Here is a 16,718-nt window from a genome sequence, read left to right as displayed (position 1 = left end):
CATCTTGTTCGTTTCATTTCAAATCCATTGTGGTGGTGTATAGAGCTAAAAATGTTAGAATTTTGTCATTGTCCCAATATTTATGGACCTGACTGTAGATATCACAGTTTTTCTCCTCACACTAAGGGCTCATTCACATGACCGTACAAATGGGTCTGAATCCGTTCCGCAATTTTGCGGAATGGGTGCGGACCCATTCATTTCAATGGGGCCGCAAAAGATGTAGACAGCATCCGTAGTTGCTGTCCTATTCTTGTCCGAAGAATAGGCAATTCTATTATAGTGCCGGCAATGTGCGGTCCGCAAATTGTGGATGTCCTAAATATGTTAAAATTTGCCAAAGAACACACTGGCCTAAAGAGAGATGGCGCAATATTTTGTGGACTGATAGAACCTGATTTGTTATTTTTGGGTCTAGTAGCTGCAGACAGTATGTCAGACGACGCCCGACCACTAATTTTAAGCCACAGTACACTGTGAAAGCAGTATATAATGGTGGTGCAAAAATCATGATATGGCAATGTTTCTCATACCAAGGTGTTATTGCATATGAGGGATCATGGATCAGTTTCAATATATCAAAATACTTGAGATCATGTTGCCCTATCTTGAAGAAGAAATGCCCTTAAAATAATTGTTTCAACACAACAAGGACCCAAAACACACTAATAAACAAACATCTTGGTTACAGACAAACAGGATTGAAGTAATGGAGTGGCTAGCCCAATTTCCTGACCTCAATCTCATAGAGAGCTTGTAGACTGACATAAAAAATGTGGTTTATGAGGCAAAACTCAAAAATACAGAATGACTGTAGAATGTAGTTCGATCATCCTGGACTGGAATACCTGTTCAGAGGGGCAAGAAGTTGGTTGACTCCATGCAGCACAGATGTCAAGCAGTTCTCAGAAACAATGGTTATGCCACTAAAGTGAAATCTCAGTTTATACAGTTTATACATTCAATTTAAAGAAATATGCTGGCACTACTATTTTTTTGAACAGCCGAATATTGCTTTTTCTTTACTTTCTATACTTTCTGTATATATTGTGTAATTGTTCTGATATGGAACTGATGTATAAGCATTCATGGAAATAAAAGTTACTATGATGATTTTGTGATTTTATTAGCTTTTTTACAAACTGTGAATGCAACATGTGGTTGTTTTAGTCATAACCTACAGCAACATGAATGTAGAATTATGCATATCAAAAGTTTATGTCAAATGCAGTTACTCTTAATGCAAGTAATAATTTGATATGTAGCAAAAAAAAAATATTGGTTTTGATTTAGGGTTGGATAATAAATCTGCTTAGACAAAATGACTGCAAATTGGAAAATGTGACAATGACGTTCAGTTTTCTTGCAAAATTCACACTTTTAACTGTGTGAGAATGTTGCCCTAGTTCTTGCAAAGGAAAAAAGTGGTTCATAGCAAGACTTTAGTGGTATCTTGATAGTAATGTTAGAGATGAGCGAATCGAAGATGACGAAGTGGAATTCGATCCGAATTTCAGGAAAAATACGATTTGCACCGAAGCCGAATTTCCTTGCGCTTCGTTGTAATGAATCGTATTTTTTCCTAAAATGGCTGCTGCACGTGTGAGGACATGGAGAAAGGAACTCTGGGAAGGCAGGATCACCCATAATGCCATGCATGCAGCCAATCAGCAGCCAGCCAGCCCTGTGATGTCATAGCCCTATAAATGGCGTCAGCCATCTTAGATTCTGCCATATACCAGTGTACTTTGGCAGGGAGAGACGTGTCTGCAGGCGCTAGGGACAGTGATAGGAAAGACTTGATTGTGGTAAAAAAAAAAAAAAACGATTTATAAATGCAGGAAAAGTATAGGGAGGAATCATTCCACAGCATTTATGTTGAACAGGGTTCAGTAGGGGAAGTTACAGACTAGGTAATAGGAGCAATCCTATTACACCTTGCTGCACTAACTGGGGATCCAAATTGCCCTTATACAGCTCTGTAATTCCAGCAAATCATTTTTGTTATTGGGGTGCGAGTGCTGTTTGATACAGCCATTAACAGGGTTTATTACCAGGAAATATTTCTACAGTACGTCTCACTTGCCTTTGTGCGGTGCAGTTATACGTTGTAAAGCCCTTTTTGCCGTGTATTACTGGCAAAAGAAAAATATATTTGCCCTTGTGCGGTGCAGTTATATATTCTAAAGCCCTGATGGGTGATTGTGGACTTTGTTCAGTATGAACCGAATTCCATTATCCTTTTCATTGGTAAAATTTGTTATTTCAAACATGTTTTTTTCGGCAAAATTGATGGGTGATTGTAGACCTCCTTTTGCTGTATGGACCGAATTACGTTGTCGTGGGTCCTGCAGTAAACATAATAAAAACGCTGATGACAACACACCAGCAGACTTGTCCTTTACCATCTATTCACAATTAAATCAAGCAGCTTCAGTAAGTTGAACATATTCATGTGTTTTTATCTGCTCCGTCTGCATTCGATCTCCACAGCACACAAGACATGACAGGAGAGCCTCTGCTTTAGAGTCCAAGTCCAATTTCTTAAGATCAGGAGTTCCATCAGAATTGTGCATAACATTCTTGCTCCCTGTGCAAAGCCATAATAAAAGGACTCCGTAGGCATACACATCAGAGGAAGCTGAAGCTGATTGCCCCAATTTTAAATCAGGAGCAGTAAACAGCTGGAAGCAAATACATTATTTTCATGTAGAGATCCAAGAATTATGTTTGGAGGCACGTAGTATATGCAAACCATGTTCCACCACTCTCACGCTGTTTTGCACCTGGTTTGCCTGGGCGAACTGAGTCACACAGGTGAGGAAACGTTCCGTGTCCTTCGGCAAGAAATCGAATCCTGGCTCTCTCCGCGACAACTCAAAGTCGGAACCATGGTGACCGACAACGGGAAGAACATGGTATCGGCGCTGCGTCATGGAGGGCTGAGCCATGTGCCCTGCATGGCACACCTGTTCAATCTGGTTGTCAAGCGGTTCCTGAAGTCTTCCACTCATCTGTAAGACATCCTAACAATGGCCAGGAAACTTTGCATGCACTTCAGCCACTCGTAAACCGCAAAGCACACCCTCCTTGAGCTGCAGCGGCAGAGCGGCATCCCCCAACATAGGCAGATATGCGACGTTTCCACCCGTTGGAATTCCACCCTCCATATGTTGGACCGACTATACGAACAGAGAAAGGCCATCAACAATTTCTTGATGATCCAAGCAGACAGTAGTACTCCGATGTCAGCCAGTACTTCGATGTCAGCCAGTAGTACTTCGATGTCAGCCAGTGACAGCTTATGCGTGACACCTGCCATTTGCTCAGGCCATTTGAGGAGGCCACATTATTTGTCAGTCGCCAGGACTACGGGATGAACAAAGTCATTCCACTGCTTTATGTTCTGGAACAGATGCTGCTAAATCTGGCTGGTCAGGGGACTGGAGACGTGGCGCCTACATCTCACGGCCACATAAGCCCTGTGGGGGCTGAACTGGAGGAGGACATTGGAGCACAAGCAATGTGTAGCGAAATGGGTGATTTTTCTACACAGGTGACAGGAGAGGAGGAGCAGCCAGAGTAGCTACAGGGTGATGAAGAAGATGAGGCAGAGGACCCAGACACACTGTGGCAGTATGCAGTGGAGATGGAGGCAGGGGGTCCCTCCGAGTCACTTGCGCAAATGGCCCGCTGCATTCTCGCTTGCATAATGACAGCCGAATTGTCACCATTCAGCAGAGGGATGATTTATGGCTCTTCACCTTGTTGGACCCTCGCTTCCGGTCCAAAATGGGGGCCTTTTTCACACTCGCTGAGAGGGAGGACAAACTAAACTACTATAGAGACATCCTATGTATTTAGTTGGCTGCTGCCTATCTGTGCCATCCTCTCGCAGGTCTGACCGGCGGGGTCCTCTGCATTCACGTTCCACTGCCATGGCTGCTGCGGAGGGGTGGAGTGGCAGGAGCAGTACCAGCTCCAGCAGCAGCAGCCTTAGTCTAGAGTCGCTGATGAGCAGGTTTCTTCACCCGCCTAGTGAAGAAACAACTCACCAGAAGCAGCATCTAGACCTGGAGCAGAACCTGAACCAGCAGGTGGTGGCAAACTTGGAGTACACCCTGCCAGCTGTCATTGAAGATCCGCTGGACTACTGGACAGCCAAACTGGATTTGTGGCCGCAACTGGCCGAATTTGCCCTGGAAAAGCTGTCCTGCCCAGCCAGTAGTGTGGCATCAGAGCGGCAGATCAGCCAGGATTTCCACCCACCAATGCCTGATGTATCAGACTAGATCATACATGGTGCCACACCAACACTTTGACAAAAGAGTCCGGTTTCTTCTGGCTACCTGCCTCAGCTACTATTCTGATGCCTCCACCCTCCTGAGGCAACACATCTGATGTCAAGTGCTCCTTCTTACACCCACAATCGTCAGCGGGTACTGTTATTGCCACAGACCTCCACACTCTGTCACTGGGTCACTCTGTGGTGCTGCTGCCTCCAGAATAGGTCACCTTGCCACTCTGTGGTCTCCTGATGCTGCTGCTACCTCCACAATATGTCACCTTGCCACTCTGTGGCCTCGTGATGCTGCCGCCACCTCCACACTGTGTCACCTTGCAACTCTGTGGCCTCCTCATGCAGCTGCCACCTCCACACTCTGTCATTGGGCCACTCTGTGGTCTCCTCTTGCTGCTTCCACCTCATCATTATGTCATAGGGCTACTCTGTGGACTTCTCATGCTTTTCCCACCCTCCCCACTTCTTGACTGGGCCACTATTTAGCCTTTTTGGCTTGGCTGACATCATCATTTATTTGACCATTCTTCTGATCTGTCAGAAGGAAAGTAAAATGAGACACACAACGGATCCTCTCTGTGTAGCAGCTGTAAGGCCTGTATGGTCCCATTAGAATTGGCTTATGATTTGGTAGCCAAAAGCAGGAGTGGGTACAAAACACAGAAGACATGCAAATATTCAGTTCACGTGTGATCTCTGTTTTGGATCCACTCCTGTTTTTTTTTTGGGCATTAGTAATATTGATGGATTACTGACCAAATACTGACCGAGTGAAGGCGGATGCTCCACAGATAGGATCTGTTTTTTAGGGGTTATTGTTCTGACGGATCAGAGGAAGGGCAAAATAATCAGTGACGTCAACACAAACTTACTGCTGACACCCTCTCCGCACTGTCTGGGGGCTCTACTTGTATAAGCGCTTAATAGAAGAGTTTCTGTAGACATCTATGTGGAATCAGCTGACGACGGTGTAAAAGGAGTGTGCTTCTTCTTGGCGCTAACATCGACCTGTAAGGCTGAGTTCATAATTGAGTTATTTTGTCAGGTTTGGCCCTGTGACTGCCCCAATAAGTGAAGTGTGCAGTGATTCTACGAGCGACACCTGTCATCTGCATGTCATATGGACTCACAGTATTATTTCACTACCAAAGTAGACTCCCTATGCGTGTTACTGCAAGGCACAGTGTTCTACACCACTATAAAGGCTCTCTGCAGCCAGGAAATAGCCGTTTTTTTAAAGAAATTCGCTGCGAATATACTTGGATTGAACTCAATTTTTTTAAAAAAAGATTTGGCTCAAAAATTCGCTCATCTCTAATAGAGATGGCCTTGCAGTTAGCCCGGCCGTCGTTTCGCGGCGAACTTTGCTCGTTCGCGGTTCGCCGAATGAGCGAACATATGGCGATGTCCGCCGGCGCCATATTCTTTTACATTGTGAAGAACTTTGACCCATGACACATCCATCAGGTGGTACAGGACAGCCAATTGAGACATTTCAGCACATGTACATACCCCTTACCTTATAAATAAACCCGATCTGGCCACCATTTTATATTCAGTCTTTTGCCAGTGTAGGGAGAGGTTGCTGTGTGGAGCAGGGACAGACTGTTAGGGACACCAAACGCTAGCTAATAGGGCCACAAAAGTCCTTTTAAGGACTGGTATAGGTGTGCTATCGATAGGTATGACTTACTGAGGGGTGTAATATACTTATAATATACTTTCTAACATAGAAAGTATATTATAGTGCATTTGTATTGTGCAGCAGTCGTGTGCGGTTCTGCTGCGTTACCGTAGCTACACAGAGTGACAAACGCTATTGGAACAAATAATTTCAACTGGTGGTGTGATATACCAGTTGTCCCCCCAAAAAACTGATTGAGGCAGGGGTGTTATACACCAATAATATACTTTCTATATAGTGCATTTGGGTAGTGTAGCATTTGTTTGGGATTTTGCTGCATTACCGCAGCTACACAGAGTGACAAACACTATTGGAACAAATAATATCTGTGACTGCTGATGCGCTGGAACTCCACCTTGTATATGCTTGATAGGCTGCTCCAGCAGAAACGTGCAGTTAACGACTACCTGTACAAACTCTGCGTCAGAACAGGTTCTGGTGAGGTTGATATATATTTTTTTTCAACCGCGCCAGTGGCTGCTCATGCGCAACGCATGCAGACTTCTGCAGCCATTTGATGAGATCACCAAACATTTGATGAGATCACCAGGGCGCCATCAGTGACATCGTACCTTACGCCTTCTTTCTGGAGCATGCATTGCGTCGTGTCATTGATTAAGCTGTCGAAGAGCAGGAAGATGAGGAAGTCGCAATGCTGGATGAATTCCCAGGGGGGGCTACTCCATCTGAGACAAGTCAACAGGAGTCTCAAGAGGAGTCAGAGGAGGATGGTGCTGGGGCGGAGGAGGAGCAAGAAGAGCATGCTTTAAACTTTTCGGGGATCCCTGGTGTTGTCCGTGACTGGGCGGAGGAGACCAAGGACGACATTCTCTTGGGCGATGAGCAGGAGCCAGGGCGCTCCACTGCTTCCAATTTAGTGTTTCATGCTCCAGTGTTTAAAGAGGGACCCCCGTATAAAAAGCATAAAGGGCAAGGACCAGTACTGGGTGGCAATGTACTTAGACCCCCAGTACAAACACAAAATGGTGGACATGTTACCAGCATCACAGAGGGCTGTCAGAATGCAGCACTTCCAGACCTTGCTTCGAGAAATGTTGCATTCTGCTTTTGCGGGCGCTGGCAGAGGAATTTCCACTCACAGAGAAACAGTTGCGGGTACCAATCCATCATTGAATGCAAGAAGAGGGCGGTTTGAAGATGAGTTGGTCACTTCGGATTTGAGATCATTCTTGCAGCCAACCCATCGACAGCCGCCTTCTGGATCTAGCCTCTGGGAACGCCTAGACCGACAAGTGTCAGACTACATCGGGTTAACGGCCAATGTGGACGCTGTGAGAAGCGATGAACCCCTGGACTACTGGGTGTGCAGGCTTGACCTGTGGCCAGAGCTGGCACAATTTGCCATGGAACTCTTGGCATGCCCCTCGTCCAGTGTCCTGTCTGAAAGGAAGTTCAGCGCAGCAGGGGGGGATTGTGACCGATAAGCGCACTCGCCTAGCTCACGACAGTGTGGACTACCTCACATTTCTAAAAATGAATGAGGCATGGATCTCAGAGGAATTCAACACATGTGACGACGAGTCGACCACGTTTAATTGAATTTCCTCATGACAGCCCACAAATATCCGCCACCACCCAGAACAAATAGTGATCCCTGACTTAGGTAAATAAAGCGGCATAAAAGGCCTTTTCTGTCTGTTGAATGCCTAATGTTTTGGGCCTCGGAGGAATTCAACACCTGTGACGACCACGTGTTTCAATTATTATCATTAAGTTTTTTTTTCAAGTGGGGGGTTTTGTTAGCCATGTTTTTAATCCAATTTTATATTTTTAGTTATTTTAAACATATGTATTTGACCTGTATTTGTACTGGCCTTCAGTAAAATTTATATCTATTGACACTCCAATAGACCTCCAGCCACATAATCACTTGATCCTTTCTGTACGGTGAATGCATAATTTTTGGGGCCTGTAATACACTGGCCTGCAGTAAAATTTATATCCAATGACCGTGTAATCTACCTCCAGCCACATACTTACTTGTTCTTTTCTGTATGCTGAATGCATAATTTCTGGGGCCTGTAGTCCACTGGCCTGCTGTAAAATTGATATCCAATGACCGTGTAATCTACCTCCAGCCACATACTTATTTGTTCTTTTCTGTACGCTGAATGCATAATTTTTGGGGCCTGTAGTCCACTGGCCTGCTGTAAAATTGATATCCAATCACTGTGTTAATCTACCTCCAGCCACATACTTACCTGTTCTTTTCAGTATGCTGAATGCATAATTTTTGGGCCCTGTATAGGAATCTGGCAGAACATCGGCTCCAGGGGCGTTGCTAGGGTCTCAAAAGATCTGGGGCCCAAGCCCCAATGAATATTGCCTAATTCTCGAAGTCAACCAATCGCCCCCCCAACCCCTCCTCCTGCAAACACTAGCACTGAAGACATTTTACTGTACTTGCTATACAGCAGCACGTACCTTTCACATCCAGTGCCTCCCAGGTGATGTCTCCTCTGATGTACAGTACAGACCAAAAGTTTGGACACACCTTCTCATTCAAAGAGTTTTCTTTATTTTCATGACTATGAAAATTGCAGATTCACACTGAAGGCATCAAAACTATGAATTAACACATGTGGAATTATATACATAACAAACAAGTGTGAAACAACGGAAAATATGTCTTATTCTAGGTTCTTCAAAGTAGCCACCTTTTGCTTTGATTACTGCTTTGCACACTCTTGGCATTCTCTTGATGAGCTTCAAGAGGTAGTCTCCTGAAATGGTTTTCACTTCCCAGGTGTGCCCTGTCAGGTTTAATAAGTGGGATTTCTTGCCTTATAAATGGGGTTGGGACCATCAGTGGCGTTGAGGAGAAGTCAGGTGATAGTCCTACTGAATAGACTGTTAGAATTTGTATTATGGCAAGAAAAAAGCAGCTAAGTAAAGAAAAACGAGTGGCCATCATTACTTTAAGAAATGAAGGTCAGTCAGTCAGCCGAAAAATTGTGAAAACTTTGAAAGTAAGGTCTATTTGACCATGAAGGAGAGTGATGGGGTACTACGCCAGATGACCTGGCCTCCACAGTTACCGGACCTGAACCCAATCGAGATGGTTTGAGGTGAGCTGGACCGCAGAGTGAAGGCAAAAGGGCCAACAAGTGCTAAGCATCTCTGGGAACTCCTTCAAGACTGTTGGAAGACCATTTCAGGGGACTACCTCTTGAAGCTCATCAAGAGAATGCCAAGAGTGTGCAAAGCAGTAATCAAAGGAAAGGGCGGCTACTTTGAAGAACCTAGAATATGACATATTTTCAGTTGCTTCACACTTGTTTGTTATGTATATAATTCCACATGTGTTAATTCATAGTTTTGATGCCTTCATAGTCACGAAAATAAAGAAAACTCTTTGAATGAGAAGGTGTGTCCAAACTTTTGGTCTGTACTGTAGATCTTCTCTGTCATCATCTTCTCCATTCGGTCCGGACAACTTCTCTCAGCCACGCCTCGTCTCTGCAGACATCTTAGCTTCCTCACTTTTCTCTACCCCTTGTTAGGAAATCTCAACGTCCCACTTTGTACCCCTGGCACCAAACTTCTAGTATCGGCTTGGTTTGAGTCTTGTTCTGACGTCAGGAGAGAGCTTCACTCAGTAGGGAATAAAAGACACAACAATGATGTACTGAATGAACACTCTGAAGTTTATTTTTAATGCACACAGGTTATATAGAGGGGGATTTACCCCCTTTATTAGCATATCAACGTAAGTTGTTTATTCAACCTATCATATTAACACGTTCTATTCTACAGACAGTAAAAGAGAAACAAAAACGGAACTTCCATATTAGGAATATTGTCTGGGAGTAGTGCCAAAGAGATAAAATTCAGGGTTACAGAGAAAAGATACTTAACAGCAATCAGAATTAGTTTCTAACAGAGAAATGAAACTTTAACAGAAAGCAGATTTAGTTTTAACATATAAAAACATGGATTCCTTTCAAATCCCCTCTTAGAACCTTTAGTGTATCACACTACTGTCACAACCAGACAGCTGAGAAGCTCTGACAAGAGCCTTCCAGATCCTCCTCCTTGAGTTTCTTTGTTTTGGTTTCAGTTCCTCATCTCGTTAGTCTATCTCAGCTGTCATGCAGTTGGACTGATTGCTTCCCTTTAAGTTCCTCCCCATAATGCAGTAGTGTGCGGCTTATACAACTTCCTGGAGTGTGTGTGCATGCTGTTCCTATTTCCCAGTCCTCTGCAAGATAAATGCTGTTCCTTTATTTGTGATTTTCTGTCTGCTGGATTTCAGGAGACCCTGACTCCCTCCGTGTCTAGTGTAGGGAGCCGGTGGTCGTGTCCCCTCACTATTGTAGGGTCTTCAGGTATTAGATAGCCGAGGTACGTGGATATGCGCCCATCCACCTTTGGGGTGTTCGCATAGGCTGAGCAGTCAGGGAGAGTGGCAGGTCTCATGCAGGGGTCTCCCTTTTGTTCCTTAGTTGTGGATCTAGTGAGTCATTGAATATATTGCATTGTCTTGTTTCCTGTACACCATCCGTGACATTATAAGCCGCCAAAACCGTCTCAAGCATGGATCCGGCTTCACTTTTGGCTGAACGCTTTCAGGGTCTTTCATTGGAGGTAGCTGATCTCCGTAAGACTTTTTCTCAGTTTCAAGTGACCGGTTCAGCTTGCGTTCATGGAGTTTGTTCTGAGCCTAAGATCTCGCTCCCGGATACGTTCTCCGGGGGTAGTGAGTATTTTGTGTGTTTTAGAGAGGCTTGCAAACTCCATTTTCGCCTTCTTCCCCATTCCTCTGGTGATGAGGAACGGAGGGTGGGGATCATTATATCGCTGCTCAGGGGTAACGCTCAGTCCTGGGCCTTTTCGCTGCCGGAGGGGGCACGACCCCTCCGTTCAGTGGATGAATTCTTTTTAGCCCTGGGTCAGATATATGATGATCCGGATCGTATTCCTCTGGCTGAGTCTAGACTACGTCTGTTATGCCAGGGTAAACAATCCGCAGAGATATACTGCTCAGAATTTCGGAGATGGGCAGCTGATACTGGTTGGAATGATGCTGCACTCCGAAGTCAATTTTGCCATGGTCTTTCAGAGGGATTGAAAGATGCATTTGCCTTTCATGAGAGACCTACCTCCTTTGATTCTGCTATGTCTCAGGCCGTTCGTATTGACAGGCGTCTTAGAGAGAGAGGAGAGATCTCTCCTTCCTGTCATACTCCGTCCCGGGACAGTGCAGCGGTCTCATTCTGTGCGCAGGGGTCTCAGTCGCTGTCAGCCCCTTCTGAGCAGGAGCCCATGCAGCTGGGGTTGATTGCCTCTGACAATAGAAGATTCAGCCCGCATGGGAGGGTTTGTTTTTGTTGTGGAGGTATAAATCATTTGGCAAATGTTTGTCCCTCTAGGAGATTCAGGTAGTCTTCTGGGAGTAATAAAGAAACAAAAAGGAAAAAATCTTTTAAAAATGTTCCGTCTGTTACTATTGGCAGGGTTGAGGCGGAAATTGAAGGTTTTCCGTTTGCTTGTAGTTCCCGTTTTGTCCTGCCTGCTAGGGTGGCGCTAGAGAGCAAGAGCATTTTTTGTGAGATTTTTGTGGATAGTGGAGCAGCTGTCAATCTCATTGATAATCAATTTGCAATAACTCATGGTTTCCAGGTATGCACTTTGGGAAAGGATATTCCTGTTTTTGCTATTGATTCCGCTCCACTTTCTCAGAAATCATTAAAGGGCATAGTTCACAATATCCGTTTAATTGTGAGTGATGCTCATGTTGAGGATGTGTCATGTTTCGTCCTTAGCGGTTTGCCTACTCCTCTAGTGTTGGGGCTACCCTGGCTCACTAAACATAACCCCACCATTGATTGGCAAGCGAGGCAAATAAATGGTTGGAGTGACTTTTGCAGAGAGAATTGCCTCATGACATCTGTTTCTGAGGTTTCTACTAAGACTGTACCACCTTTCCTCTCTGAATTTTCGGAGGTCTTCTCTGAGAGTGGAGTTCAGGATTTGCCTCCGCACAGGGAGTACGATTGCCCTATTAATCTCATCCCAGGCACCAAGCTGCCTAAATCTCATTTATACAATCTTTCCCAACCTGAGAGGGTCGCTATGCGTGCTTATATCTCTGAGAGTCTGAGAAAAGGACACATCCGACCCTCGAAGTCACCTGTTGCCGCTGTTTTTTTCTTTGTTAAGAAAAAAGATGGTTCTTTAAGACCTTGTCTGGATTTCAGGGAGCTGAACAGTATCACTATTCGTGACCCTTATCCGCTTCCTCTGATCCCGGACCTGTTTAACCAGGTTGTTGGGGCTAAAGTCTTTTCCAAATTAGACCTAAGAGGGGCATACAACCTGGTCAGAGTCAGAGAAGGAGACGAATGGAAGACGGCTTTCAATACCCCTGAGGGCCATTTTGAGAATTTGGTTATGCCTTTTGGTTTGATGAATGCCCCAGCCGTTTTTCAGCATTTCGTGAACAGCATTTTTTATCATTTAATGGGAAAATTTGTATTAGTGTATTTGGATGACATTTTGATTTTTTCTCCTGATTTCAAGACTCATAAGGAACACTTACGTCAGGTCTTGCTCATCCTGCGGGAGAATAAATTATACGCGAAACTGGAAAAATGTGTGTTTGCGGTTCCAGAAATTCAATTTCTGGGGTTTCTTCTCTCCGCTTCTGGTTTTCGCATGGACCCCGAGAAGGTCCGCGCTGTGCTTGAGTGGGAGCTTCCTGAGAATCAGAAGGCGCTGATGCGTTTTTTGGGCTTTGCCAATTATTACAGGAAATTTATTTTGAATTATTCCTCTGTTGTTAAACCACTCACTGATATGACCAGAAAGGGGGTAGATTTTTCTTCCTGGTCGGTAGAGGCGCGTAAGGCCTTTTCTAATATCAAGGAGAGTTTTGCTTCCGCTCCCATCCTGGTACAACCTGATATTTCGTTACCCTTCATATTTGAGGTTGATGCTTCTGAGGTAGGGGTGGGTGCGGTCTTGTCTCAGGGTTCCTCTCCTGCCAAATGGCAACCGTGTGCCTTTTTCTCGAAGAAACTCTCCTCCGCAGAGAGAAATTATGATGTGGGAGATAGGGAATTGTTGGCCATCAAGTTGGCTTTTGAGGAATGGCGCCATTGGCTAGAGGGAGCCAGACACCCTATTACCGTGTTTACTGATCATAAAAATCTGGCCTACTTGGAGTCAGCCAAGCGTCTGAACCCGAGACAAGCCAGATGGTCTTTGTTCTTTTCAATGTTTAATTTTGTTGTCACGTTCCGCCCTGGGGTTAAGAATGTGAAGGCAGATGCCCTGTCACGTTGTTTTCCGGGAGGTGGGAATTTTGAAGACCCGGGTCCCATTTTGGCTGAAGGTGTGGTGGTCTCTGCTCTTTTTCCTGAATTGGAGGCAGAGGTGCAGGCAGCCCAGTCAGAAGCTCGTGATCTTTGTCCTCCTGGGAGGTTGTTTGTGCCTCTCGCTTTGAGACACAAGATTTTTAAGGAACACCACGATACGGTCCTTGCTAGGCACCCGGGGGCAAGAGCCACACTGGATCTCATCGCTCGGAGATTCTGGTGGCCTGCGCTTCGTAAGTCGGTTGAGGGTTTGGTGGCAGCTTGCGAGACTTGCGCTCGTGCCAAAGTCCCTCATTCACGGCCATCAGGTCCTCTCCTTCCCTTACCCATTCCTTCCCGTCTTTGGACACATCTGTCCATGGACTTCATAACGGACTTGCCTCGTTCCTCGGGGAAGACTGTGATTCTGGTGGTGGTGGACCGTTTTAGCAAAATGGTGCATTTCATCCCTTTTCCTGGTTTGCCCAATGCTAAGACGCTGGCGCAGGCATTTATTGACCACATTGTCAAATTGCATGGTATTCCTTCAGACATAGTCTCTGATAGGGGCACGCAGTTTGTTTCCAGATTCTGGAAGGCTTTCTGTTCTCGCTTGGGAGTCCGGTTGTCATTCTCTTCTGCTTTCCACCCGCAGTCGAATGGCCAGACAGAGCGCGTCAATCAGAATCTGGAGACATATCTGCGCTGTTTTGTGGCGGAGAATCAGGAGGATTGGTGTTCTTTTTTGTCCCTTGCTGAGTTTGCTTTAAATAACCGTCGTCAGGAGTCCTCTGATAAGTCACCATTTTTTGGTGCATATGGGTTTCATCCGCAGTTTGGGACTTTCTCGGGAGAGGGGTCTTCTGGTTTACCTGATGAGGACAGATTCTCCTCGTCTTTGTCATCTATTTGGCAAAAGATTCAGGATAATCTAAAGAGCATGAGTGAGAGATATAAGCGTGTGGCAGATAAGAGACGTGTGCCTGGTCCGGACCTGAATGTTGGTGATCTGGTGTGGTTGTCTACCAAAAATATCAAATTGAAGGTTCCCTCCTGGAAGTTGGGTCCTAGGTTTATTGGGCCTTACAAGATCCTGTCTGTCATCAATCCTGTTGCCTACCGTCTTGATCTTCCTTATGGAAGATCCATAATGTTTTTCATAAGTCCTAATTGAAACCTTATGTTCAACCTATTGTACCCTCGCCTCCTCCTCCGATTATGGCTGATGGAAATCTTGAATTTCAGGTCTCTAGGATTGTGGATTCTCGTCTTGTCCGCGGTTCCCTCCAGTACCTCGTTCATTGGGAGGGTTATGGTCCTGAGGAGAGGATGTGGGTCCCAGTGACGGACATTAAGGCCACTCGTCTCATCAGGGCTTTTTCATAGGTCCCATCCTGAGAAGGTGGGCTCTGAGTGTCCGGAGTCCACTCGTAGAGGGAGGGGAACTGTCACAACCAGACAGCTGAGAAGCTCTGACAGGAGCCTTCCAGATCCTCCTCCTTGAGTTTCTTTGTTTTGGTTTCAGTTCCTCATCTCGTTAGTCTATCTCAGCTGTCATGCAGTTGGACTGATTGCTTCCCTTTAAGTTCCTCCCCATAATGCAGTAGTGTGCTGCTTATACAACTTCCTGGAGTGTGTGTGCATGCTGTTCCTATTTCCCAGTCCTCTGCAAGATAAGTGCTGTTCCTTTATTTGTGATTTTCTGTCTGCTGGATTTCAGGAGACCCTGACTCCCTCTGTGTCTAGTGTAGGGAGCCGGTGGTCGTGTCCCCTCACTATTGTAGGGTCTTCAGGTATTAGATAGCCGAGGTACGTGGATATGCGCCCATCCACCTTTGGGGTGTTCGCATAGGCTGAGCAGAGTGGCAGGTCAGGGAGAGTGGCAGGTCTCATGCAGGGGTCTCCCTTTTGTTCCTTAGTTGTGGATCCAGTGAGTCATTGAATATATTGCATTGTCTTGTTTCCTGTACACCATCCGTGACAACTACATGGTTCTTTTCTTTCTTGTCCTTTTTTTCTCTATATGATATTAGGTAATTCTTATACCCATCTGGGCTTCGATCCTCCTGGGGTAGAGTAGTCTGATATAATGACATATTAGAGAGCCCTTTTTCTAGCATTCGTCTCACACAAGGAATAACACATAATGCTACTACACCTATTACTACAATTACTATTAGTATGACAATCCCTAGTTGCATGAGACCTTGTTTCCAACTTGTGAACCACCCAAAGTATTGATCCCATGGATTATTTATACCTGAGTTCTTTTTCAGTTCTATTGACAGATCTTCAAGCTTTTTTTTATAGCTATTGTGACCTTACTAGTGGGGCCAGTATTATTTGGTATGTATGTGCAACAGGAGGTTGGATCAGTCAATACTCGGCACACTCCACCCTTCTCTGCAAGAATCATATCCAACACCATTAGATTCTGGAATGTCATGATTGAGTCTGCTTGTAGTTCTTCTGCTACCCCTTGTAATGCATCTCTGGTATAGTTTACAAACCTTTGCTGATTGTAGTACAGTCGTGGCCAAAAGTTTTGAGAATGACACAAATATTAGTTTTCACAAAGTTTGCTGCTAAACTGCTTTTAGATCTTTGTTTCAGTTGTTTCTGTGATGTAGTGAAATATAATTACAAGCACTTCATACGTTTCAAAGGCTTTTATCGACAATTACATGACATTTATGCAAAGAGTCAGTATTTGCAGTGTTGGCCCTTCTTTTACAGGACCTCTGCAATTCGACTGGGCATGCTCTCAATCAACTTCTGGGCCAATTCCTGACTGATAGCAACCCATTCTTTCATAATCACTTCTTGGAGTTTGTCAGAATCAGTGGGTTTTTGTTTGTCCACCCGCCTCTTGAGGATTGACCACAAGTAGAGTTGAGCGAACACCTGGATGTTCGGGTTCGAGAAGTTCGGCCGAACTTCCAAGAAATGTTCAATGGGGACCCGAACCTTTCGGCACTAAAAAGGCTGTAAAACAGCCCAGGAAAGGGCTAGACGGCTGCAAAAGGCAGCAAAATGTAGTTAAATCCCCTGCAAACAAATGTGGATAGGGAAATGAATTAAAATAAAAATAAAATAAATAAAAATTAACCAATATCAATTGGAGAGAGGTCCCATAGCAAAGAATCTGGCTTCATGTCAGCAGAGAATCAGTCTTCATGTCATAGCAGAGAATCATGCTTCACGTCACCCACCACTGGAACAGTCCATTGTCAGATATCTAGGCCCAGGCACCCAGGCAGAGGAGAGAGGTCCCATAGCAGAGAATCTGGCTTCATGTCAGCAGAGAATCAGTCTTCATGTCATAGCAGAGAATCATGCTTCACGTCACCCACCACTGGAACAGTCCATTGTCAGATATTAGGCCCAGGGCACCCAGCAGAGGAGAGAGGGTCCC

Source organism: Bufo bufo, chromosome 11, assembly GCF_905171765.1.
Source record: "Bufo bufo chromosome 11, aBufBuf1.1, whole genome shotgun sequence".
NCBI classification, from domain to species: Eukaryota; Metazoa; Chordata; class Amphibia; order Anura; family Bufonidae; genus Bufo; species Bufo bufo.
This window is presented reverse-complemented; position numbering follows the sequence as displayed.